This window comes from Alligator mississippiensis, chromosome 2, assembly GCF_030867095.1.
Source record: "Alligator mississippiensis isolate rAllMis1 chromosome 2, rAllMis1, whole genome shotgun sequence".
Taxonomy (NCBI): Eukaryota; Metazoa; Chordata; order Crocodylia; family Alligatoridae; genus Alligator; species Alligator mississippiensis.
In genome coordinates this window covers 64,183,773-64,211,702 of record NC_081825.1, presented here as the reverse complement: position 1 = coordinate 64,211,702, position 27,930 = coordinate 64,183,773, and the positions used below count along the sequence as shown (strand labels likewise).

The following is a 27,930-nucleotide window of genomic DNA, read 5'->3' as shown; positions in this document are numbered from 1 at the left end:
ATTGCCCAATGTTAACCTTTGTTTCAATGCAATGAACGTAATTTCCCTTTTATTGGATGTATTAAGTGCAGTTTCTTATCCCCTAAGTAAGATGTCAGCAACCTTTTACCAATGGTGGGCCAAAGTCTGGCTACAAGATGGGCCGCCACTTTCAACCCAGCCATTGCTGCTTCCTTTGCCAGTTACTGTCTTGCCACTGCATGCAGCTGTTGATTGTCTACACCATTGATTCTGCATGCTGCTGAAAGCTGCTGCTGGCCAGATCAAACCTTGGTAGGCCCAGCTCAAATCTCTGCATGGGCCACATCTGGCTCATGGGCCAAAAGCTGCTGACCCCTGCCCTAAATAATGCAACCACTATGAAATCAAATTGAAACTTAGAATATTTTCCTCTGAAGTTTCCCATCCATTTTTGCTTGTTCATATTTGAGTAACATTTTTCTAGAGTTTGATCAGTCTCTTTTTGTTCTTTATTTATATACAGCTACATGTTAATAAAATGTCCCTCATAAAAATAAGTAAGATATACTAACTATACATGGACATATATGAAATTAGCCAATAATTTAGTGTTTTTCACAATTTTTGTTGAAATCATTTAGTATGGTATGAAACTACCATGTAACAATGATGCATCAAGCAAAATCTGCCACAAGAGGTATGTACAAGTGTTACATTTCCACTGGTAGAACTGCAGTTCCTCTAGTAGAAATGCTAGGTGGAAAAGTGTTCACAGTGCTTCCCCCAGTCTAAATGCATGATAGAAATCTCTACCATGAATAATGAGGTAGAGATTACCTCCATGACAGCTTCCACCAGAGAAGAATTGTACATTTATCCTATCAATTGGAGATACTGTGATGCCCTCGGACATTTCAGCATGCATTGCTCTGGACTCCCACTCCCCTCCAGGGAGAGACTGAAAGGGGCTGCACTCCACTGCTCTAGACAAGTGTAGAGCAACCCCTGTCCATTGTCGGTTTTGGGACTGGGAAAATCTGGCCTCTCTCCACAGCCCCATGTTGCATACCAGGAACGCACCAGCCAGGGGGTGGGGGGAAGCATGTGTCCCCTTAACAGGACCCAAACCTCTGTAATCTTGAGAGCCAGAGCCAGAACCCAAGTCCCAGGACCCAGATACAAACCCAAAGACCTAGAACCTCAAGACTCAGAGCTACCCACCCCTCCTACCAGTCGTAGCACAGAGGGCGATGCTCCCAGAGCAAGCCCCGCACATGTATATGCAAGGTTCTATGCTGCACATGGAAGTGATGGGGAGCCAGATACAGGCAACCCCCACTTAGCACTCTTAATTGGTTCCTGAAAAACAGAGCATTTAAGTGAAATGAGTGTTAAGCGAAACCAAAAGTTTTTGATGACCCAAAGTTTTTGATGGCGACCACAAGCGTTTTTAATGACCCAAGATGGTGATCACAAGCATTATAATGAAACTCGCCGAGCACTAAGTGCAATCAGGTGTTAATTTAAAATGAGCATTATAGCAAAATAGCAATAAGTGAAGCAGTGTTAAGCAAGGGTTGTCTGTACAGATGAAACCTCCAACCTCACTTCCCAGGAAAGGGACCATGCCTAGGCAGGAGGGGCCACTTGTGGGCATCTACAAAATTATGGGCAGGGGTGGGGATTGCTGTTAATCCTCCACCCTGGGTGGCCTATGCACAGGGCTCAGGGTGCCAATGGTTGTAAATTCTGTGAATAACTGTAAGGTCACCCTTCCCACCCCTCATCTTTTCTCTGAGATGGACCAAAGGCACCTATTCAGGGCCCTTGGGCATTTCACATCTCATAAGTCACCAAGGGAGAAAGCAACTCATACTTGGGCACAACAACCTGTTTAACCCTCAAGGCTATCCTCTGTTGCTAAGAAGAGCATAACAATGCTCCTTCCTGCAAATGCTGAAATTACAGCCCCCACCCATCTCTAATGCAGTGAAAAACACAATCACTTCTCCTTCCAAACTCCATCCATAGTTCCACCAACACCCCCGCCCCCTCCACTGCCAAACAAGTTCTGTGTTCCCTATTAACAGGTGGTCCCTGGGTAGACCTGGATCAAGCAGCTCTTCCCAGCAACAGGAACAGCTAGGATCATGCACCCCCTGCCCTCCCAGGCTGCAAATAAGTAGCAAAGTCTTTATTTCCTAAGCATTCTAAGGTTACATATCAGGGACAAGCACTAAGGTTCCCTGCACTGCAGCCTTCCCAGGGCACAGAAGGCAGACAGAAAGATAAGCGGGGAATGTGTGAAAAGGTACAGTTATGGGAAGGGCTGGCAAGTTCATATCTCAGGGAACAGAAATGATATCGTTTAAAAGGGGCACTGTTGAAGATGGGCACTATTGAAAAGGGAAGTGTCCCTGAAGACAGAAACAGGCACAGCTGTCTAGTGCTGCAGCAGAGGTAGATGTGACATCAAAGTTTTAGATGAGAGGTCACTTGAGGCAGCACTTGAGAGCTCCAGCCCCAGATTCTAATACAAAATCGGCGCCTGAGAGGCAAATCTGAGGCTCACAGGTGAAACGACCATTGAACTGGACTCTCAAAACCCCATGCAGCCCTGACCCAATCCTAGAAAGACTTTCCCCTTCCTCTCCCCCAATCCCTAGGAGAACATATACCAATACATCTCCCAATGTCTACTTCTCTCTGCTGTCAGGAGATATAGGCAGGTAGCTAGCTTGGAAGTTCACCATGGCTTGGGAGCAAAAAAGTGGATATGGATTGGACATCTCCATCTCCTCTCATTTGAAAGCATAGGCAGCAAGCATGGGAGCTGATGGCAGCAGCAAGCAGGGCTGTGCTTGGGGTGGCGTGGGTGAGCAAAAACTTTGTTTGATTATTGAGGAAATCCTCGCTGTGATTATTGAGGCAACCTTGGGGGTGACCATGTCATAATCACAGCCACAAGTAGCATTCTAGCATCATTCTCATGTTGAGAGCAACCCCCAGTTTTTCACCCACACCATCGAAGTATGGAATCCCTATCTGGGACTTTTACACATCTTGGGGGACCATTTCCTGTAGGAGTAGAGCAAAGAGGGAAAGGGACTCCCTCACACAGTAGTAAAGATTGGTCCCCTACCACTATACCACTAGGTTGTTTTTGTCATGGTGATGCTGGAAGAAAGTATTGTTCTTGCAGTGATAGGGTTGGAGAGCTTTGCCTATTCAGTCAGAAACCATGAATCTCAGCTAGATTGCGCGTCCAAGAAACAAAACAGTGAGAGGAACTCATTCCTGCCTGTTTTGAAGTTACAGCAAAGTAGGTTTTGCTTGGATAACCCCCCCCCCCCCAAAACAGCGATGCATGTTACAATGTTTGGGGGGTGGGGGGGAAGCGTTGTTTTTTTTTAACATGTTCTTAAAAAATGCTGGGTATTGGCTGAAGCTAAGGCTGAAAATTTTGGTTAGCTAATGCTCCTACTGGGACTAAAACCTGGAGGTTCCTAGCTAGAGGATCTTGCCGCTCTGCTCAGGGTCAGGCCAATTGCGAGATTTGGGGTCAGGAAGGAGTTCTACCCCATGATCAGATTGAGAAGCTGTGGAGATTTTTGCTCTCATCTGGAGCAGGGTATATAGGTCTCTTTGGATCTCCAGAGAATTTTTTAACAATCCTTGCATCAGCAGGACACATGCCCTATTGTCCGTTTGCTTTCTTCTTCTTTGGTAATCCCTCATAGTCGAGAATGATTGTCTTCCATGACCGTCCTATCTGTGGGGCTGGATATGGCTGATGAGGCCTATCTGGGATTGACAGACTGCCGCAACTCAGAAGCTTGTTTCCATGTGGGGTGGGTGGCTCCAGATTCTTGATTCAGTCCATGACATGCTGTTTCTGCTGCCCCCACTTTTCCATCTCCTGTTTTCATTGTAAGGTTTCAAAGTACTGAAATCCTTGCAGCAGGCTCGCCCTCCATTTGGGGCAGTCCTAGACAATAGTCTCCCATGAATTGATGTTGTATTTTTTCAAGCTGGCCTTGAGGACCTCCTTTAAGTGCTTTCTCTGCCTTGATCTTGAGCATACACCTTGACTGAGCTGGCAAAATAAAACTTGCTTTAGGAATATGGAGTGAGATATCCAGATGATGTGGCCAGCCTTGCAAAGTTGATGTTGGATGATCATTGCCCTGATGCTCATAGTATTTGCTTGTGAGATGATGATAATGTCTTCCCACTGGATTGGAAGGTTTCTCTTCAGGCAGCATTGATGTTACTTCTCCAATGATATGAGGTGTCTCCTGGTCCCAGTTCTGTATAGTAAGGTGGGGATCATAACTGTTTGATAAATCCTGAGCTTGGTTTATCACAGTATTTGAAGACCCATTTCCTCAGGTATCCAAATGCTGCACCTTGAACTTTTGAGGCAATATTGGATTTCTTTGTTAATATCAGCCTTCTGGGAGAGAGAGCTTCCAAGATATGGGAAATACTCAACATTCTCCAGAGTCTTAGAATGAATTTGAATTACCATAGCTGGAGACTGATCATTAAGAGCTTACTGATGGAGGACTTAGTCTTTTGAATGTTGTGTCAGTCCCATTTTCTTGTATGCCTCAGCAAAGGTGTTGATGACTGCCTGAAGGTCTGCTTCTGAGTAAGCATGGGCTACACTACCATCAGCATACTGGAGCTTGATGATTGGAGTCAGCATTCTTGTCTTGGGATTGGCTAGGAGTCAGCTGAGATTAAACAGTTTACCATCCATTTGGTAGTTTAGCTCCACTCCTACTGGAAGCTTGTTAGTGGTAAGATGTAGTATCATGGTAAGGAATACCGAGAAGAGTGTTGGAGTGATGATGCATCCTTGCTTAGCTCCAAGAGGAACTGCGATAGATCTGTTACTGAGAACCAACACTTGCACACTGTTGTGGAGCAGGTGAAGAATGGTGATGAATTTCAGGTGGCATCCGTACTTCAGAAGGATCCTCCACAGCACTTTTTGGTTGACAGAGCCGAAAGCTTTAGTGAGATCAACGAAGACCATTTTAGAAAGGTTTGTTTCCAGAATTTTTCCTGCAGCTGTGAAGATCATGTCAGTTCTGTCTCTTGATACCCTAAACCCACACTGAGATTCCAGGAGGAGCTCTTCAGCAAGTGGAAGGAGATGGTTTAGGAAGGCTCTTGCAATGATCTTTCCTGTGGTGGACAAGAAGGCAATCCCTCTGTTATATTCATAGCTGGACCTGTCTCCTTTCTTGAAGTTTGTCATAACCATGCAGTTCCTGAAGTCATCTGGGATTTTCTCATCACTCCAGATCCCTAAGATAAGGGCATGGAACTATGATATAAGCTCCTCTCCCCCCAGCTTGAAGATTTCTGTGGGGATTCCATCTGCTCCAAATGCCTTGTCATTCAGCTGTTTGATGGCTTTCCACACCTTGTCAAGGGTTGGAGGGACTCTGAAGTCATCTCTGTCTAGATGTCACAGGGTGGAATTGAGGTGCAAATTCCTTGATCGGGTCACTCCCCTCGTTGGGCCTCAAGGGAGTTTGTCTCCAAGTGCTCGGACCATAGATAGTTTTGGTGGTATTGAAAAAATGGTGCCTATTGTGGATGTCACCGAGATGCTGAATCTCCTTCACTTTTTCTTCCCACCATCTGTTCTTCATATCACAGGTCTTCTTTTGGAACTCCCCCTTGGCTTTTTGGAAATTCTATTTTTTTTGCTTGGAGCGTTTTCTCTCTCAGCATTTCTTAACAATCCTTGCCACAGCAGGACAATGGCTCTACTGTCCTCCTGCTTTACCTGTAGCATGTTAAGGTGTTGTTTTGTGGCTGTGACAAGGTTGACTGTGTAGTTTTACTGATAGATTAGACAAGAATTTGTACAAAACATGGTTTTTATACGGATGACCCTACCTCTGGGAGGGGGCTGTATTAGATCATAGAAAATTAGTGTTGGAAGGGACCTCTGGAGGTCATCTAGTCAAATACCCTGCTCAAAGCAGGACCATCCCCAACTAGATCATCTACCAGCCAGGGCATTCATGACAAAGCCAAAGCTTTGCTGATCTATGTCTTTAAAACCTCCAAGGATGGATGGAGATTCCACCACCTCTCTGAATAACCTGTTCCAGTGTTTTATTACCCTCCTAGTGAGAAAATTCTTCCAAATATCTAACCGAAACATCCCTCAGTGCAACTTCAAACCATTGTTCCTTGTTCTGTCATTTGTCACCACTGAGAACAGTCTAGCTCCAACCTCTTTGGGACCCCCCCTTCAGGTAGTTGAAGGCTGCTATTAAATCCCCTCTCAGTCTTCTCTTCTCTAGACTAAATAAGCCCAGTTCCCTCAGCTTCTCTTCACAAGTCATGTGCCCCAGCCTACTCACCATTTTTGTTGCTCTCTACTAGATTCTCTCCAGTTTGTCCACATCCCTTCTGTAGTGGGGGGCCCAAAACTGAACACAGTGCTCTAGATGTGGCCTCACTAGTGCTGAATAGAGGGGAAAAAATCACTTCCTTTGATTTGCTGACAGCACATCTACCAATGCAACCCAGTATACTGTGAGCCTTCTTGGAAACAAGGGCACACTATTGGCTCATATTCAACTTAATGTCCACTGTAGCCCACAGGTCCTTTTCTGGAGAGCTGCTGCCCAACAACTCAGCCCCTAGCCTGTACTGGTGCATGGGATTGTTCCATCCTAAGTGCAGAAATTTGCACTTGTCCTTGTTGAATCTCATGCAATTCCTTTTGGCTCAATCCTCCAATTTGTCTAGATCACTCTGAATCCTAGCCATACCCTCCAACGTATCTACTACTCCCCACAGCTTGGTGTCATTTACAACCTTGCTGAGGGTGCACTCTATACTATCTCCCAGGTTGTTGAAGAAATGGGACAAAACCAGGCCCAGGACTGACCCCGGGGGCACTCCACTCGATACTGGCTGCCAATTAGAGGTTGAGACACTGATTACCACCGTCTGAGTCCAATGTTCCAGCCACTCTTCTGTCCACCTTACATCCTTAGCTTGCCTGTGAGAATGTTGTGGGAGACCGTGTCAAAAGTCTTGCTAAAATCAAGGTATACCACATCCACTGGTCTTCCTGCATCCACAGAGCCATCATAGAAGGCACTCAGGTTAGTCAGGTATGATTTGCCCTTGATGAATCCATGCTGACTGCTCTGATATGGCCTTTGGAGATACTTTCCAGCCCTACCTTTCAATGACGCTATAAGGTCCTTATAAAGTTCTTCTCTTTGCTAGGCAGCCTTCCTGCAAGGCAGTGTAGCCTGCTGTTTAGTCAGAGCACAATCCCCTTAGGAAAGTGATTCCAGAAATGCTGGGTGGGGGGAACACAGCACAGTTTCTGGCCTCTAAGCATGACACAGGTGACGGGGAACTTACCATTTCCAGCTTCTGTTGCTATGGGAGTGTCTGGCTGAGAGAAGGTGAGAGCGGGCAAAACCTCTGCAGTTATACCCCATGCAATTAGAAAAGCTTGATACATTTTACAAAGCTGTGGTGTTTCCTGTCTCTTTTCTGGAACAACACTTGCATAAGGGAGGAGAGAGCAGGAAGGCAGAGACAGAGGCTCAAGGACTAGCCACAGCACAGCAGTGGGGAGGATGAAAGATATCAAAGGGAGATGACAGCACAACAAGGAGAAGATGCTTGAAGTGCTGGTAGTTGCATGCGAGTGCCAAGCATGCATAGCCAACTCTTGGTTTCATGAGCTGCAAAACTGGCATGCAGAGAGAAAGGAGTTGCAGAGGATGGATACTGAGTGCGGTGGATGCCTACTCAAGGTCTGCCAAGGCACAAGGTATTGGCAGTGGAGATTGCCACATGGGCTGCTGACAGATATGGAAAAAAAATAAAATAAAAACAGCATATTACCTGAAGAGGCATCCCGTTAGTTTGACACAGCTTGCCCAAGTCTCTGTAGTGACTGCACTCTAACAGGGCTGTTTGGTGCTTCTCTCTAATAGCTGATTGAATCAGCTATTAGATAAAAGCACCAAAAAGCCATGCTGAAGCACATGATCTATACAGACTTTGGGTAAGCTGGGTCAAACTAACGTCATGCCACTTCTAGGCATGCACTGCGTTTAGTGCAGTGGTGTGCCAAGCTAAAAGTAAAGCACTGAGGTTTTTTTCACATCTGTAAGCAGCTAAGGTGTCTTGAGGAAACTATCTGCACCTTGGCGGACCTGATCAAGTCCCAGCAGCAGAAGAGGGAGTTCATGGACAGTGTCCTGGGTAGCCTTTGGGTGACTTAATAGAGCTTGAAGGAGCACTGATGCTCGCTCTCTGGGAGACACTACAGACCCCACTGCCTATGTGCTATGAGAGGCATCCGCCCAGTCCCAGTCATCATGGTGGTTCCCAGCCTGAGCACTTTTCCCCCTTGGGGGTTCGGATGGGAAACAGAAGTCTTTCACTTCGCATTGCAGGAGTTGGAGGGGCGCGGGGAGAGGGAAGGGAAGGTATTTGGTCTCTCTAACACCTTGAATGGTAGTACACGGAGTGGGAGGAAGAAAAGAGAGAGGAAACATGTAGATGGAGATACTTGGAAGCAGCAGCTGGTGGAAGAAGGGGCAACTGGCCCTGCCCACTCCAAGGGTCTGGAGAAGAGTGGTATGATTGGGACCATGGTGCCTGATGTTCCTGGGAAAGCATCTCCACCCCCAACACCATAGTCTTCCTCAGTACAACCATCCACCCAACAGTACTGGCAGTCCCTGTAGGTCTGCAGGCCCCCAAAGTGGTACCAGGACAGCCCTAGCAAGCCCACTGTACTATTGTGCAAGAACATCACACAAGCTGGAGTCTGTGACCCAAGGCCCTAACATCTACCCCTTGCCATGCCTGAGACCCATAGGGGAGATGGCCCTGCCTCCTGCCCCTGTTTTATAGTTTTGTATAATGAAAGAGGGGCTGTTTTTTAAAAGTTTAATGTTCAACTAATCTAATTAAGAATAGTTCTATTTTACTAACAAAAAGTAGGCAAGTGGAGGCAAATTACTTTCCTGCGTTATATTCCTTGGCATTTGGGTACTTCCCCTGTGCAACACTGGTGTCTAGCTGGCCAAGGCTTCCACCACCATGTGATATTCCAAGGATAACAACAGTTTCACAAACACTGAATTTGGGGAACTGGGACAGAAGTTCCTCAGTGCACAAGCACATTGCCCGAAACTGGCATCCAGCCAGCCAGGGCTTTCATGCCCCCAAGCTCTTCTGCCCTCTTCCTTTTGTGCATCTGGCTGCTCCCTCATACTCCAGTGTGCCAGGGGATAATGTGCCAGTGCTTCCCTGACTCCAGCTCCTGCCAGTTTGCATGCCTTGGGTGCTGATACCCAGACAAAGGTGCATCCTGACTCGCCCCTGAGTGCTGTGCTTTTCCACATTAAATGCTTTCTCCACCCAGGCCTTGTGGAAGACTCCCCTCCTCCCAACCCCTACCCCCCAGCCTCACACATGGGGAGGAAGCAGACAGAGAAGACATGTCAAGGGATATACCCAGAGCCCTCCACTGCACCTAGCAGTGGCCGGAACACTTGACAGGCACGTGGCTCCTGCTGAGGCAGTGTTTTAAGTACTCCTTCCTGTGGTGCAGGTTCCCATGTAGGACTGCTTCAGCCAGGGGAGAAGAGAGCAGGCCAGGTCCTCAGTGATGATAGGCAGAACAAAGACTCTGCTAACCTTGATGCTGACAGTCCTGGGGGTATATCGTCTGTTCTCCACCTATTTAGGGATGCTGGTGTTACAGAAGACCCTGGCATCATGAGCAACACTCATCCAGCTGGCAAAGATGAGGGTGAAAATGCCATAGTGGTCAACAATACTCTGCAGCATAACAGAGAAGAATCCCTTCCAGTTTATGAACTCAAAACAGCTTTGAGGGAAAAGAGGATAGGGACGTGGGTTTCATCCATGTCCCCTTTCCGGTTGGGGAAGCCCATCCAGAGGAAGCTAAAGATGACCTTGTGTGGGTTCCCAAGGTGGATGACGTAGTTTGCCAGCACATCCTGCATGATTCAGCACACTTCCTAGACTGCCACTCTGACTAGGGACTTGCCCAAGCAAAACTGGTTGGTAATGAAGCACAGGATCTTGGGGGTGGTGAGCTTCCACATGGCAGTGGCAACATGCTCCTCTGGAGTCTCCTTATGCCAATGTTCTGCCACTATGTGGAGGGGCTAGCTCGGTGACAATGTCCATGAAGGTGTCCCAGCACATGTGAAAGTTCCGCAACCACTGCTCATCACTCCAGGTGCACAAGATCATCCACTTACTCCCACCAGTCACTGCTTGCATTTGCAGACTCCAAAGCATTGGTAGACAGTATGGAAGTGTTCCCTGAGTACTTTCCAATAAACGGCGCCATCTTTATCAGGGGGACGTCATGGAAGTTGTCAGCTGTATAGTCTGGTAAGTGGCTGTACATGATAAATTGGGCTCCTGAGCAGAAGGGTGCATGCCAACATAAGCATCTCCCGGTTTAACTGCAGATGGGCATGCAAAATGTCCTCAAATCTTTGATGAGATGCACACAGGTCAGCAAGAGGATCACAGTTCCTGGATCCATCAACATCTGTTTGAAGGGTAAAGATCCATGACAGCATGCAAGATAAGAAATTGATGCATTTGTATTTAATGAGAGAGCTGATTTGCTCCAAGTCTCTTCTCTGGAGGCCTCTGAGCAGGGAGGGAGGGGTTACTGTGAGTAGAAGTTTCTGGGGTGGGGAAGGGGGTTGGGAATGTTCTCCTGAAGCTGCCAGCCAGTCAGGGTTGCCCTGTGTACTCAGCTACTCTTGGCAATCTTCAGCAGCCCAGGGAGTCCACAGAGTAAGCTAGGATGTATGCACAGGAGACCCCTGGCCATAGCTTGTTACCAGTACAGGCTGTGTGTGCAGCTCTTGCCATAAACACCGAATGCTTGTAGAGTGCATTAGCAGTAGGGGATCTGATGGTGGAAACCAAAATGCTGTTTCCACTGGTAGATCTGAATATTTACATACACCCAGAGACTGAAACCAGTTTGTCACATTACTGTGTGAGATACTTATTTGCACTTCAAAAGTAAAATATTGTTATAAAACAAAGATGAAATCCTGGTCCTGTAGAAATCAAAGGCAAAACCTTGAGAAAGGTCAGAATTTCACCCCATCTTAGATTTCACTTTGTTTTCTTGTTCTTTTTAAAGTTCTTCAAGAACACCACAGATATCCGGACCAAGAGTTATTCACAGTTGGAGAAAATACACTGATGGTTGAGGACACAAAAATGGCTTGATTTAAAACTGCCTGTATTTTGGTTAGTGGTGGTATGTCAGAATGCATAGTCCTTAAGATATAATAAAATTATTGTTACTCAGTGGACAGTTACCTACTGCTTTTGAAAACCAATTATATTAGATATGTTCAAATATATAGTGGAGCTCAGATCTGATTAAGAACTTCAAATATCTGTGTGATATTGCCCCTCCTAAAGTATAAAATAAATAGATCATTTTTTAATGAGATAAAATGACTGCATTTATTTTATTAGTTTACAATAGGATTTGACACAGGCCAATTTGTATTCCACAGGTCCGTGACAAACCAGCAAAGAGCATAATTAGCATAAAATGGAATATAAAATAAAATAATGTGATATGAACATTTTTCAGCTTAAGATGAAGTTAAAATACAAAAACTAAATTGATTCTTAATAACTATCATTTGTTCTTAGGAACAGCTTGAAAAGAACCTTTGTAATTGCCACAAACCTGATTACATTTTGGAGGTCTGCAGTAAGTCATGAAGGTTTTCTTATGTTTTACTGTACTAAAATGGCATATGTGATCTGCCATATGGAAAGCCAATGTTATGCTGTATCCATTTATGTTACTGTTATTACTGTATCCCTTATGTACATTCTCTGTCTATATCTTCATGGTTTTGGATACTGTCTAGTCAAGGAAAGGGAGTGGGTGGAGCTGCTAAAGCAATCTTGCTCTTGTGAGTCTAGGATGAGAAGAATTGTAACTCCGAGACAATCAGAAGGGGTTGGGCCCTGAGGCACTGTCTGCCTGTAATGGAGAAATCAGCTCCTACAGGACAGTGGGTTTCAACATTTTTCATTTATGATTACCAAAAAAATTTTGAATGGATGTGTAGACCCCTTTAGAAATTCTGAACGGAAGTACAGACCCCTTTGAATTATAAGTGTGAGTATTCATATATTTTGATTGATCAGTTATCTTCCAAAACCCCTTAGACATCATCTGAAGATCCCCAGGGGTCTGTGGACCACAAGTTGAAAACCACTACTACAGAGCAAAGGCATCTGAGAGGAATGCCCCATCCGGCCAGAGGAATGCCAGGTAGCCAGGAACACCAGAAAATAGTGGAAGGTTCTGGCTGATAGTAGGGGAGGGGAAGAGAGGGAAGCGGGGGAGGACTAGCCTTGGAGGCTTTTTTAAAGATTAGCGAAGATAGAATCTCTCTCTGAACCTGAGGCTCTGGGGATAAATAACCCCAGCAGCCAGCTCTGGCATAATTAGCAGGAAAGCTGAATTCTGGAGATAGTGGTAGACCTCTCAGGAGGTCTAAGCTGTAGCCAGATGAGAGGGTACGAAAATTCACTTGTTTTGCTTTTCTGTCTCCAAAGCTATCATCGGTTTGGCTGGTGCATTTTTTTGTCCTGAATGATAAATTATTTTGTTTGTTTGTCTTCTTACTAATTGCCTAGGGAAAGAGTAACAACTCGGCAAGTGATACTCCAGGCTTACATTTTTCATGGAAAGGGATACTTATAATATTTTTTCATACTCCAACATGGTAGCTACCTGGGACTGGCAGAGATGCCCTCACAACAACTGCAGGATCTGGTATAATGGCAATGGAGCTGAGCCTTTTTGGGGTAGGGAGCTATCCCAGGGCAATGTTAGTTTGTCCCTTAGGACCAGTGACAGTATAGTGGGGAGAATCTCAGGGCACTGAGGCCGCCCCCCCCCCCCAATGGATGGGTTTGTGATACTAATATTTTCCACATTGCTAGTTATGAAGCTGTAACTGGAATTACCAATTCAAACAGGGGCCCAAACTAATCTATAGATAGATAAGGGAATAAAGATGTCTGAAAGAGGCACAAAACACTGTTTCAATCTATTATTGTTATGACTGATAACAAGGATCAAAAGACTTATTTTGAATAGAAGAGAGTAGTCTTTCTCCTCTAATTATAAACCTTTCTGTTGTGACATCTGTTATTTGCCAAGAAAAAAGCAGCCCAAATATATTACAATTTAAAAAATAAAGTACTGTGTGCTATGGACTCTGATCCATCCCATTACAGTCCCACTTCTATACTAAATTACTGGAGAAACATTTCTGTGATTTTATGACATAAACATACAATCTCATTACAATTGTTATGACTTTTCATCTGGATGAAGTGATACATGCATTTAAAATTCATAGGAACAAGGCCGAAGTATACACGATAAGTGGTAAATAACCCTATTTCTTATTAAAATGCTTCTATGGAGTTAAAGAATAAGACTTCATTATGTTTAAAATAGATGCTACAGTATACTAATGCAATATGAACTACTCATTAATAATTCAAATTAAATTACAATTAAAAAAATAAATGAACATCTTTAGATCTAATAGGCAAAATGCAGACACAGAAGAAAGAAGAGACTTTGTAGATAACCATGCATTTAAATATAGCAGTGAACTTAATTTTATCAGGTCAAGAATGGCCAGTTTCTATTTAAAAACCAGTGTTGTGGCACTTTTTAAATATAAACATATATAGATCCCACAATGGCCAATTTTTAAAATATTATAATATGTACACAAAAGAAAGAGTGGAGAATCACAGAAACATTCTGTTTTGAAGAGAGAACATTATCATCATTGTTTCATAACACTGTCCTGTTATCAGAGGACTATAGAAAAAAATAAATCCTGCTGTTCATGTAAAACACTTAGATCACAAGGGGTCAATTTTACTGATATACTTTTAATTTTCCCTATTCTATTAAAACAATTAAAATTTATTTTTTGCAAGTGTGTGAACAATAAATGACGTTACCTTATGAAAAAAAAAGTGTTAACTTTTACTTATGAGTAGATTACTGTGAATGTTTTTTTCTCTCTATATACATAGTAGCAGTTCAAACCACCTTAACACCAATTCACAGAATAAGATCTGAAGTATGTTGTCACATTTTTATTTTTATTGCTGATATTCTCTGATTATGACTGATATTTCATAACCTAAGTGTTTATAGCAGCATTATATATTTTTTAAATAATATTCTATGCTTGAAGAACTATTTAATTTTAAAAAGACATTGTTATTAACTGCAATCCCACTCCTCGAATTCCACTGATATGCATCCTCCTGTGCCACATACACATTGGGCTCTCTCTACATCTGCATGCACAATATATAACAAAATTTAACCTATTTATTTTTAACTTAATATTGTTATGTGGCCTTGTCATCTATTTATTCATGGGGTAGCACAGTCAAGGCCAGTCCTGGGAATAATCATGCAGACATGACCTCAGTAAATAGAACTACATACTTTTATTACTGGAAAAAGCGAGAAAAGCAGTTCCCTTCCTGAAGATAGCATTGTTGTTGCCAGTTTTACTTTATTTGCAAGCAGCATTCTTCCCATCATTATTTCTGAAAAAAAAGATTCCTTTCCTTTATTTGACAGAGGCCACATTTTTAGAGGGTTGCACCATTGGGAGTGGCAAGAAATATCACTTACACAGGCAGCGCAATAATTGTGTTCAGTAGAATAACCAAAAGATGGTGGGGGATGACTGGGACATCAGGCTCAAGTAGTGACTTGGTGGGGAGCACGAAAGAACAGCTGCTGTGCTGCCGGCTTGGCCTGCCCATTGTTAGTCCGGCTGCAGTTGCTACCCTGTGTGTGATTGCCCACTAGGGTGCAGAACCGCTCAGTTAGATGTCTGACTGTAGTATAATGCGTTTGTTCAAATTATGTTATGTAGTTTCAGACTTTAGCAAAGTCACAAATAATAATCAGACATGTTTCATTTTGCTACGTCCCTAAGTCATTTAACACAGAATATGCTGCCGACTGTGTAAACAGCAGCGCTATTAATACACAATACATTGCCGACAGTGTAAACAGCTGTGCCATTAAAGCGGTGCAAAAGGAGATTTAAGCTGCTTTAAAGGCCAATTTTGTGGTGTGTACAACGGTCCTAAAACACCTCTAAGGTGTTTTATCTTGCTATATTTCAAAGTCATTTAAAGCGGAATATGCCACCAAGTGTGCAAACAGCAACGCCATTAAAGCAAAATATGCCACTGAGTGTGCAAACAGCAATGCCATTAAAGCAGAATACACTGCTGAGTGTGCGAACAGCAGTGCTATTAAGGCAGTGCCAAAGGGAATTTAAGCCTCTTTAAAGGCCAATTTTGAGGCATGTACAAAGGCCTCTTGTGCCCCATACCAAGGGCATGAAGGACAGCATGGGCCAACAGTGTGCCATATAGTTTCTTTTCACAGATGGGCCTATAAACTTCACTTCATCTATCTCCTAGATACAGAAACCCATGGACTCAATATAGACATTGGATTTATGACACGCTACATCCTGTCTGATGCCTGACTCCCCAGGTAACTCTCCACTTTTACCTACTACATCCCCCTTTCCCCTACCCCAGCCTGTCTCTCACCCCCTGGTGCCTCCATTTCCATTTCAACTGACTGGCTCTCTTGCCTGAATTCATGCCAGCCTCTGGCTTCTTTACTATTCCTTCCAACCAGGAACAGCACACACACATCAACTAAATGTGTCCTCAGCCTGACGAATGGTTTTAAACCCGAAAGCCCATGCCTCGCAGATAGCATCCCAGGCAGCTAAACTGAGCTCACTTGGAGCCTCACAATTCCACTGCAACCAACAAGCCTCAGGCCTCTCAAAGACCTTAGGGGTCTGGGCTTTCCACAGCCAGGACTGTGCATGGTTGTGGTGACTGGAGGTTATGAGGTGCCTCCTACCCACCTTTCACCAGGGAGATCCTCAGTCCTGGCATTTCCTGTGCCTGCCGCACTGCCGACAGTACCACCAGGCCTTCCAACCCTGGCAGGGTGCAGTTTTAGTGGTCTTGCCCAGGACCTAGGAACTCCTCCTTTCCCATAGCCCCAGCCCATACCTCCAAGATCATCCTGGCATGGGAGCTCAGCAGAGACATGTTCTTCCCCTGCTGGCTGGTGATTCAGTGAGTGCTGCCTCCAGCTCAGACAGTGGGGCATTAACTGGTTTAAAAAAAACAAAAACAAAACAGAAATAGGTGCGGACAGAGTGAGGTAGGTGGCACTCAGTCTGTCTGAAGGTGGGGCTTGGGGAACCCCAGCAGCAGGAGGTTCACCTTAAGGAGCACCAGCTGCTCCACCAAACCAACGTCCAAGGAGGTGCAGTGGGGTGTCACAACATCCCCAGAAATGCTGAACACCCTCTCACTTGGAACACTGTTCGGTGGACAGGACAGGTGTTCCTGGGTAACGGGAGCCAGATCCTGTCACATCTGGCTGTAGGTTGCCCAATAGACCAAGTGGTCACAGTCCAGCACTCCACATCCTCAGCAAGATAGGTAGCCACCAAAGCCTTGGAACTTCCTGCCTGAGGCTGGGGTCTGGTGCATCTGGACCCCAACATTGAAGCCATGCCCTTGGCCCACATTGGCAGCAGCTGGCGTGGAGGAGACTGGCTGGTGCTGGGAGTGTTGGTACGGGGAAATGGATCCCCCTCTTCCATGGAAATGGATCCCCCTCTTCCATGTTCCAGGATCAGGTATGTGGAGTTCCACCAAGTTTCCACATCCTGTATGATTTTGTGCTGTGGGATGCTCAGATCTGCCTGTTTCTCTCACAGCATCTTGCCCCTTTGATGATGCGGTGGAAGTAGCACACTACCTTCCTGCATTTTGAAATCAGCTGGGTAGCAGTGACAGCACCATCACAGGCAGCCCTGTCCCCCTCCAAGGCATCCCTGACTATGAGGTGCAGCTTGTGTGCCACACAGCAAATGCCAACAAAGTTGGCATCATGGACGTCCTTGACCATATTCACCTCATTGTCGGTGACCATGAACCCGCGGGTGAGCTCAGCCTGCCCAATGAGCCACCCCTGCACCATGCATTTCATGGCCCCCATGATCTCAATTGCTGTGTAGGATTCCTCCACCACCTTGGCTTGAAGAAGAGCCCACCAATGGCCTGACTGATCGCACCAGTGCCCTGTGAGGGAGAGGTAGTTGTGATCTCCACCCTGGCTGCTCCAGATGTCCTAGGTGAAGTACTAAGCTGCCTGTGGTCTTGCCTTGTGCAGCTTCTCCCTCAAGTGCTGCCTGCATGCCTGATACAGGGAGGGCACCACTGTCCTGCTAAAGGTAGTGCATTCAGGCACTTGGTAAGATGGGGCCACGAGCACCACAAGCCGCCTGAACCCTGGCCGCAACTGCACAGGAACAGTGGACCTGCTGACCCTGCTCTTTGCCACCACCCTGGAGAAAGTACACCAAGAGCAGAACCTCTTTGTGCAATGACCACACCAAGCCAAGATGGGGTCATGTTTATCTGAGGTAGGATCTTATGTTCCCCCAGGTATAATGAAACTGACTGTCCTTTGCTTAAGCCGTGATCCCCAAGTACCCTTAGACCTGGCCACCCATATCTTGATGTGACACATTGTCCCTTAGTTTTAAATGTCTCTTCCTTCTCTGTTATTTCCATTGATATATTCTCTCTCAGCCACCTTTTCACTTAGTTAAATCAGGCAACCTTTTAAAAAGAATATGCTCTCTTTTCCTTAGATCACTCTAATAGCCATTCTACAACTAATCTTGTTTGAATTCATTTTTAGATGGCCAGACTCATATATGATATTCCTGAAAATGTATTTTCAGTGCCTTACTGTAAAGGTTGGATAACTTTGGTATCTTTCTAAGCAACCTGTGATCAACTAATAGCTAAGAACAAAGATTCTTGTTGTTAAGCCCTGAATACATGACCTTGTACTTTAACACCAATTTTTGAGGTCATCCAGTGCCTTTTTGATGTTCCAGTCCTTTCCCGGATTTATAATGCCTGTTAACTTGCTATCATGTGCATATTCCGGCATCACTCTTCAACTTTCTGTCCCAAGGTCATAAAACTTAAGGAATTCCTCCAGAAAACTTCTGCAACTCATTAGTGACCCTTTCAGTACAACCTACTGCTGTCTCCCATTGAGTTAGTTCCTTATCCATTTTATAATACTTACCCAAATCCTCACTTTCTCCAAATTAATCTGTTATGGAGAATACTATCAACTTCTGCACTGAAGCTCAAGTGGACTAGATCTAACTTCTTTGCCTTGACTTGGAAAATCAATTAACTGATCAGTTAATCAGTTAATGACATATGAATTTTGTACCTTAAGAAAACAGTGGAAAATCTAATATTTGGCTTGTAAGACACTGATTCTCCACTACTTTGCACTTGCAAGTAATCTGTACAAGTAAATCTATGCAAAATGGGTGTAACAGGCTAAAGCTTACATCATGTCATATTGGAATAATAGTAGTTTACAGTCATTTTTTGAGATGCAAACTACTATACCAAGGGTAAAAAACTGAGGAATTGGGCCCTAAATCTGCAGAACTGGGACTCATCTTCAGTGTTATGCAGCACTAGAATTGTTCAGTGGAATTTAATAAAACTGAATATGTATTTGTAGGTTTGACACCTAGATATTTACATGGAATTTTACTACATGCCACTGACCATACACACTGAAAGATTATTATTATTTGTGACTTTGTTAAAGTCTGAAACTACATAACATAATTTGAGCAAACGCATTATACTACAGTCAGACATCTAACTGAGCAGTTCTGCACCCTAGTGGGCAATCACGCACAGGGTAGCAACTGCAGCCGGACCAACAATGGGCAGGCCAAGCTGGCAGCACAGCAGCTGCTATTTTGTGCTCCCCACTGAGTCACTACCTAAGCCTGATGTCCCAGTCATCCCCCACCATCTTTTGGTTATTCTACTGAACACAATTATTGCGCTGCCTGTGTAAGTGATATTTCTTGCCACTCCCAATGGTGCAGCCTCTAAAAATGTGGCCTCTGTCAAATAAAGGAAAGGAATCTTTTTTTTTCAGAAATAATGATGGGAAGAATGCTGCTTGCAAATAAAGTAAAACTGGCAACAACAATGCTATCTTCAGGAGAGGAACTGCTTTTCTTGCTTTTTCTACCTTACAGCTGCAGAGGGAAGCACTGGGCCCCATGCAGCTCAGAGGCTGTGCAGAAAGCCCGTGCAGGAAGCCCAGGCAGGCAGGCTCCACTGAAGAAAAACAAAAGCAGCAAACCTGATCTTTTTTTTTGGTGCTTGTGGGTGGGTGCCACCTGGGGGGACATCGCTGCCACTGAGGAGGGAGGCACTGACCCCTCCTTCAGCTCAGGAATCATTCAGCCCATCGGCAGCTTGCCCTCCCCTCCGCCACTGCCAAAGAGGCAGGTAGGGATCGAATCCGACCCTTGTGTACATGCCATGGGTTTACTTCAGTTAAATTTGAAAAGGTGTTTTTAAAAACCTACCACTTCAATTTAGGGAGAATTAAACTGAAGTAAACTCCTGTGGTGTGCAAAAGCAGCCCTAGTTTGCTACCTAACAAAGTGCAACAGTGCACAGGGCTCTGGAAACCAACAAGCTCGGGGCTTGGCAGGCTTCCCACACCCTGTGCACCATCCCTGCTGCCTTCTCCCATTGCCAGCACACCCATGCAGGCAGGCAGGCTCAACTGAAGGAGAAAAAATATCTGCGAGGAGCTTGATCATTTTATTTCCTCTCCCAGAGCCTGCCTGAGCTGTGCAGGTACCTGGTGCTCTCCTCTGCAGCTGTTTGGGGGCCAGTGCTTCCCTCTGTGGAGGTGGCTTCCGGGACTGCCCAGGCAGGGTGCCGGTGCCGCCTAGGGGGTGCCACCGCCTTGGAGGGAAGCACCAGCCCTCCCCCCCACCCCCTGCAGCTCAAAGACCACTTGGACTGCCAGCAGACTTCCCCCCCTCCCCCACCCCCGGAGAAGCAGGTAAGGATCAGGCCCCCACCCTTGTGTACATGCCACAGGAGTTTAGTTCAGTTTAATTCTTCTTAAATTGAAACGGTGGAAATGGTGGGTTTTAAAAACCCACCTTTTCAGTTTAGGGAGAACTAAACTGAATTAAATCCCTGTGGCATGTGCAAACACCCAAGCACACTAATGACTAAAAGACTTTAGATATGGGTACCAGGAGCATACCAGAAGCTGAATATCTATGAGAAAAAAGAAGTTCAGGACTTGATGAAGTAGATTTGCAACAGAAAGGGTGTTAGGTTGAACAATTCCTAACCAGCTCCTTCGTTACTGTTTTTATGATTTTAGTGTAGGTAGAATTCTCAAGGTAAAGGTTTTAAGCTTACAACTTGATTAGCTAAGTGAAGTGGCCTCAGTTCCACATTTTTGCTTCCTATCTGCAAAAAAGAAGGGAAAGTTGATCTCAAAGAACTTTTCTTGTAGATACTAATGGTTGATTAAGGGTATGGATACATACCTTTGGAGCTTTTTTCAGAATGGCACCAACTGTTGTAATTATTAGGTGTGGAGAAGCTGGGATTGACACAGATGTAGCATAAATGTTTCAACTCTATTCTTATCTGAAACCTGGCCTGTATTGCTCCTAAGTTCCTGTCCCGTCTTCTCTGTACATAACAACTGCAACATGATAGCTACTGCCCTTTTGGAATGTTATCCTTTTGAAGTGTCTCCAAATGTAGGTATATCCAAATATTCATAGATTCATAGATGTTAGGGTCGGAAGGGACCTCAATAGATCATCGAGTCCAACCCCCTGCATAGGCAGGAAAGAGTGCTGGGTCTAGATGACCCCAGCTAAATGCTTATCTAACCTCCTCTTGAAGACCCCCAGGGTAGGGGAGAGCACCACCTCCCTTGGGAGCCCGTTCCAGACCTTGGCCACTCGAACTGTGAAGAAGTTCTTCCTAATGTCCAGTCTAAATCTGCTCTCTGCTAGCTTGTGGCCATTATTTCTTGTAACCCCTGGGGGCGCCTTGGTGAATAAAGCCTCACCAATTCCCTTCTGTGCCCCCATGATGAACTTATAGGCAGCCACAAGGTCGCCTCTCAACCTTCTCTTGCGGAGGCTGAAACGGTCCAGGTTCTCTAGTCTCTCCTCATAGGTCTTGGTCTGCAAACCCTTAACCATACGAGTGGCCCTTCTCTGGACCCTCTCCAGGTTATCCGCATCCCTCTTGAAGTGCGGTGCCCAGAATTGCACGCAGTATTCCAACTGCGGTCTGACCAGCACCCGATAGAGGGGAAGTATCACCTCCTTGGATCTATTCGTCATGCATCTGCTGATGCACGAAAAAGTGCCATTGGCTTTTCTGATGGCTTCGTCACACTGCCGAAATATGAAGTGGATTGAGAAGTAATTTTTTTGACAGTGAAAACACTGAATATTTACATAGTTTAAGAAGACTATTAAAGGCCTAGGGTTTTAGACAGGTGTTTTTAATGTTAGAAAATAAATCATTGATTGTATTCTTGTTCACATCATAGCTTAATGTGCCAGAGATCAAGAAAAATGATTGTAGAAAGCAGTTATGAAAGCTGCTGAACATTTTGGGGGCAGGTCCCTTTCCTGTTTCAAGATTTTACTATTCATGCACCCAGTTTCACCAGAGCAATGGGAGTCAAAGGTTCCTGTTAGCAAATCCCTTATTGATTGATGTCAGTATCCAGTGCATGTAAATTTCTCTAAAATAATGTTAAAATTTCTGTATACATCTGCTATTGGAAAATGTATTCAATATTAAGTATTATTGGACTAGAGATGGCAAGCATATGCATTCCCTTGCTAGGATAATCAAAAATAGTCATGATAGAATATATTTATATTTTAATTTCTCTAAACACTGAATAAGTTTATGCTCTCTGGAGTAATAGTTGTCATGGTTCAGTAACACACATTAAATGTAGATTGTGTGCTTTCCTTTCTTTCTGTTAAAACATGGAAATAAAATAGAAACACAGTAATTGGAAACAAGGCCTGTGTGATTATATTTTAGTCCTGAAGGCAGTTCAATTAGCTTCAGGAATAGCCCACATGAAAATTTAAACATGATCACATATTTCAGATGCCATAATAGTTGCCTGCACTGTTACCTGAATATAACAGCATGAGATTTCATAGAATCATAGAAAATTAGGGTTAGAAGTGACCTCAGGATATCTAGTGCAAATCCTGCTCAAAACAGGACCATTCCCAACAAGATCATCACAGCCAAAGCTTTGAATAGATGGGTCTTGAAAACCTCCAAGGATGGATGGAGATTCCACCACCTTTCTGAATAACCTTTCCCGTGTTTTAGTAACCTCCTAGTGAGAATTTTTTTCCTAATATCTAAACAAAAGTTCCCTTGCCACAACTGGAGATTGTTGCTCCTTGTCCTATCAATCATCTGCCACCACTTAGACCAGTGTCTTTTGAACCCCTTTCAGGTAGTTGAAGGCTGATATTAAATTCCCTCTCCATCTCCTCTTCTCTAGACTAAATAAGCCCAGTTCCCTCAGCTTCTCTTCAGAAGTCACGTGCCCCAGGCCCCTCATCATCTTTGTTGTCCTGCACTGGACTCTCTCCAATAAGTTCACATTCTTTCTGTAGCGGGGGACCCAAAACTGAACACAGTACCCTAGATGTGGCTTCACCAGTGCTGAAGAAAGGGGAATAATCACTTCCCTTGACCTGCTGGCAACACACCTACCAGTGCAGCCCAGTATGCCATTAGCCTTCTTGGCAACAAGGACACACTATTAACTCATATTCAGCTTATTGTCCACTGTAACACCCAAGTCCCTTTCTGCAAAGCTGCTGCCCAGCCACTCGGCCTGTACTGGTGCATGGGATTATTCCGTCCTAAGTGCAGGAATTTGAACTCGTCCTTGTTCAACTTCATGAGATTTCTTTTGGCTCAATCATCCAATTTGTCCAAGTCACTCTGAATCCTAGCCCTACCCTCCAGCATATCTATTACTCCCCCCAGCTTGATGTCATCTGCAAACTTGCTGAGGGTGCGTTCCATGCCATCTTCCAAGTCACTGATGAAGACACTGAACAAAACTGGCCCCAGGACCGACCCCTGGGGCACTCCACTTGATACTGGCTGCCAACTAGACATTTAGCCATTGATTACTATGCTCTGAGCCTGATGTTCCCGCCAGTTTTCTATCCACCTTACAGTGCATTCATCCAGCCCATACTTCCTTATCTTGCCTATGAGAATGTTGTAGGAGATTGTATGAAAAGCCTAGCTTAATCAAGATGCATCATATTCTTTGGTCTCACATCCACAGAGCCAGCCACTGTGTCATAGAAGACAATCAGGTTGGTCAGACATGACTTGTCCTTGGTGAATCCAAGCTGACTGTTCCTAATCACCTTCTCCTCCAAGTGCTTAGAAATGAATTCCTTGAGGATCTGTTCCACAGTTTTTCCAGGGATTAAGATGAGGCTGACTGGTCTGTAGTTCCCTGGATCCTCCTTTCTTAAATATGGGCACTATGTTTGCCCATTTCCAATCATCCAGTACCTCTCCTGATCGCTACGAGTTTTCAAAGATGATGGCCATTGGCTCTGAAATCTTATCAGCCAAATTTCTCCCCACCTTCAGGTGCATCCCATCTGGCCCCATGAACATGTATATGTCTAACTTTCCTAACTAGTCTATAACCTGTACTTTCACTACTGCTGGCTGCTCACCTCCTCCCCAAAGTGCTGTTTGGTGCAGTAGTCCGGGAACTGAACTTGCCTGTGAAGTCTTTTCTGCATCCTCTGTCACCAGGTTGCCTCCCCCATTCAGTAAGGGACCCACACTTTCCCTGATCCTCCTCTTACCAACATACTTGTAGAAACCCTTCTTGTTACCCTTCATGTCCCTTGCTAGCTGCAACTCCAGTTGCACTCTGGCTTCCCTGACTTCATCCCTGCATGCCCGAGCAATGCTCTTACACTCCTCCCTATTTATTTATCCAAGTTTCTACTTCTTATAAGCTTCATTTTTTGTGATTTAGTTCACTAAAGAGTTCTCTGCTAAGTCAAGCTGGTCTTCTGCCATACTTGCTAATCTTCCTGAACATTGGGATGGTTTGCTTCTGCACTCTCAGTAAGACATCTTTAAAGTACAGAGCGGTCTCCTTGACTCCTTTCCCGCTCAGACTGGCTTCCCAGGGGATCCTGCGCATGAGTTCCCTGAGTGAGTCAAAGTCTGCTTTTCTGAAGTCCTGGGTCCTTATTCTGCTACTCTCCATCCTTCCTTTTCTCAGGATCCTGAATGGTCACTGCTGCCCAACTTGCCATCCACTACAACATTCTGCACCAATTCTTCCATGTTTGTGAGATCAAGATGAACACGGCCCCTACTTGGCTGCCCCAGCATTTGCACCAGGAAGTTGTCCTAACACTCTCCAAAAACTTCCTGGATTATCTGTACACTTCTGCATTGCCCTCCCAGCAGATGTTAGGGTGACTGAAGTCCCCCATGAGAACCAGGGCTTGTGATGGGGAAACTTCTGCCAGCTGTATGAAGGGAGCCCCATCAACCACTTCCTCTTGGTCTGGTGGTCTATAGCAGACACCCACTACAATACTGTTGCTCTCCCCTCTCACGTTAACCCAGAAACTTTCAACAGGTCTACCTCCAGTTTCATACTGGAGCTCTCAGCAATCATACATTCTTTTACATAAAGTGCAACTCCTTCTCTTCTTCCCTGCCTGAACTTCCTGAACAGTTTGTACCCATCCATGACAATGCCCCAGTCATGCAAGCTATCCCATCAAGTCTCTGTTATTTCAATCACATCTTAGTTCCATGACTACAAGGACTTCCAATTCTTCCTGCTCTTTTCCCAGGCTCTGTGCATTTGTGTACAGGCACCTGAGGTAACTAGTTTAGTGCCCCATTTTCTCAGGAAGTATAAGAGCACCCCCTCTGTTGCCCCCTCCTGCTTGCTATTCCTCCACATCTCCCACTTCTCTACTTCCCTCACAGCTTTGATCTCCATCCCTCCGTGTATATAATTTAAAACCCTCCTCACTAGGTTAGCAAGCCAGTCTGAAAAGATGCTCTTCCCTCTCTTTATCAGGTAGATTCCATCTTTTCCCAGCAGTCCTTCTTAGAACAACATACCATGGTCAAAGAAGCCAAAACTCTGCTTGTGACACCATCTCCAGAGCCAGGTATTGATCTGCAGGATGTACCTGTTCCTGCCTGGGCCCTCTCTCTTAACCAGAAGGATCGAAGAGAACATGACCTGAGCATCAGACCCCTTTACCCTTGTGCCCACAGCTCTGTAGTCACTTTTGATCTGCTCAGAGTCTCCCTTGGCAGCATCACTGGTGCCCACATGGATGAGCAGCATTGGGTAGTAGTCAGAGGGCTGGATGAGTCTCATAGATTCATAGATGTTAGGGTCGGAAGGGACCTCAATAGATCATTGAGTCCAACCCCCTGCATAAGCAGGAAAGAGTGCTGGGTCTAGATGACCCCAGCTAGATACTCATCTAACCTCCTCTTGAAGACCCCTAGGGTAGGGGAGAGCACCACCTCCCTTGGGAGCCCGTTCCAGACCTTGGCCACTCGAACTGTGAAGAAGTTCTTCCTAATGTCCAATCTAAATCTGCTCTCTGCTAGCTTGTGGCCATTGTTTCTTGTAACCCCCGGGGGTGCCTTGGTGAATAAATACTCACCAATTCCCTTCTGTGCCCCCGTAATGAACTTAAAGGCAGCCACAAGGTCGCCTCTCAACCTTCTCTTGCGGAGGCTGAAAAGGTCCAGTTTCTCTAGTCTCTCCTCGTAGGGCTTGGTCTGCAGGCCCTTGACCATACGAGTTGCCCTTCTCTGGACCCTCTCCAGGTTATCCGCATCCTTCTTGAAGTGTGGCGCCCAGTCTCAATAATTGCTCTGTGAGATCTTGGATCTGGGCAAGCAGCAGACTTCCTGAGACAACATGTCAGGTCAGCAGATGGCTCCCTCCATCCCCTGTAGAAGGAAGTCTCCAACCATCACCACCCATTGCTTCTTCTTTATGGCGGTTGCCTTGATCTGTTCCACCTTGGAAGGCATGGCCTGTCCTTCACCAATGGAACATGCTCCTCCCTCTCTGTTGCCAGGGCTGCATATCTGTTCTCCAGACAAACTGCTGCAGGTGGAGGTAAAGATTTCTGCTTGGTGCCAGAGGTCACAAGCTTCCAGCTTCCATTCTCCTAGGAGTCCATGTCCTTTCTCTTCTCTAGCACTGCCTCTGCCAGATCTTCCTCCACAGTCCTAGAGGTCTGCTCCAGCACTGAATCAATGAACTCCTCATGGCAGTCAATGCTTTGGAGTTTCACCACCTCCTGTAGCTCCCTTGCCCATTCCCTGAGAGACACCACGAGGAGGCACTGTTCACACTGCAGACTTATTCTTGAATGAGCTAGTGTCAGGGATGAAAATCTTTTATGGGTGAAAGGCACAATGTAAGCCAAGTTCAACTGAGTAATCTTGTATCACATGAAGATATTTTTAAATGAAATTTCTCCTTTAAGGAAAAAAAATAAAATAATGCCATACTGTCTTTTACTGCTCAGACCCAATGAAGAATGTCTGTTATTCAAAAACGTTTTAAACTTTATTTCAATTATGCAGTTGGTCCAGTAAAAGATATGGCACTAAGAAGTCCCTGTCTCTTACACAATTTAAAAGCTGTATTTCAATATGTAAAGCTTGGAAAAGTTTGGGGAAAATAAGTAAATTAAAAATTTACCAAGAACAGAATACTGGAACATTGTTAATATCTGCATTTCTCAGATTATGCAGTATTTTTTAAAAGCATATTTCCATCAAGTCTCTTTAATATGCCATATATATACACACACACACATTATATATATATAAAATATATAAATATATATATATTTATTTTGTGAAGTCAGTTAAGGCAAATTTCAAACATGACTAAGCCAAATTTCAAGTTATGTCAAGAAAGTCTAGGCTCTGTGAAGGAAGTGACTTTATCCATTACCCATGTACAGGTCAAATTTCTAAGGTAAAATATTCAGATGATTATTTGGAAAAGCAGGCATAATGCTTCATAGACTGGAAAGTGCTTGGAGTAGAGCATAAATGGTGGCAGTCTGGATTAACAAACTTGCCCACGCTCCGAAACTGTTGCTGCAAAAAGTATAAGAACATGCTGAATCTGTACTTGTGATTCTGAAGGGTTTTGGGTTTTTTTTGAATCTGCAAATGCCAATGCACATTTAGTTTTATGTTATGTTCACAATATATTCTGTGCCTGGTAGCCTGGCAGCACTCTTTTCCACATCTGTGGCTACAGTCATTTATTTATGAAGGCCTTGGGACTACCATCAGATATAGGATTTTGAAAAAAGAGGGGTGCAGATGGTGTGGTGAATCACTGCATATAACACGATGCATGTTTTCTTCAGGTTAAAAGCAACTAGAAGCTTTACTAATACGCTAAGAACCTAGGGCTTTATTATTTAATTTAAGATCAAAGCAAAAACAAATACAACTTTATTAGAATGTGCAATAACTTGCTGTGTCGTAGATTTTGTATTAAAAACAGAGCAACTTAGGCAAACATAATTACAAAGTTGTTTCTTTAGCCCTGTAGTCATTATAATTAAATGTAAATCTATTTCGGATTCATAAAACAAAATAAAGCCTTCTTGAACATTTTGATGGCACATCCAATACTTTACTGAAAGTTATTTCCACACCTGAGTTAATGTTAACCTGAGCTAATGTTTTCATACCAGGGTTAATCTTGTCAGCTAGAGTTAAAAACAGTCTACAGGCCTGTGA

At 44.6% G+C, this 27,930-nt stretch overlaps 1 protein-coding gene across 5 annotated transcripts in view; it reads right to left on the bottom strand.

Annotated features, from left to right (window-relative positions):
* The window catches only part of TUSC3 (tumor suppressor candidate 3), a 324,556-nt gene that overhangs the window by 86,782 nt on the left and 209,844 nt on the right, over positions 1-27,930 (bottom strand). The gene's annotated exons all lie outside the window — the stretch shown is intronic.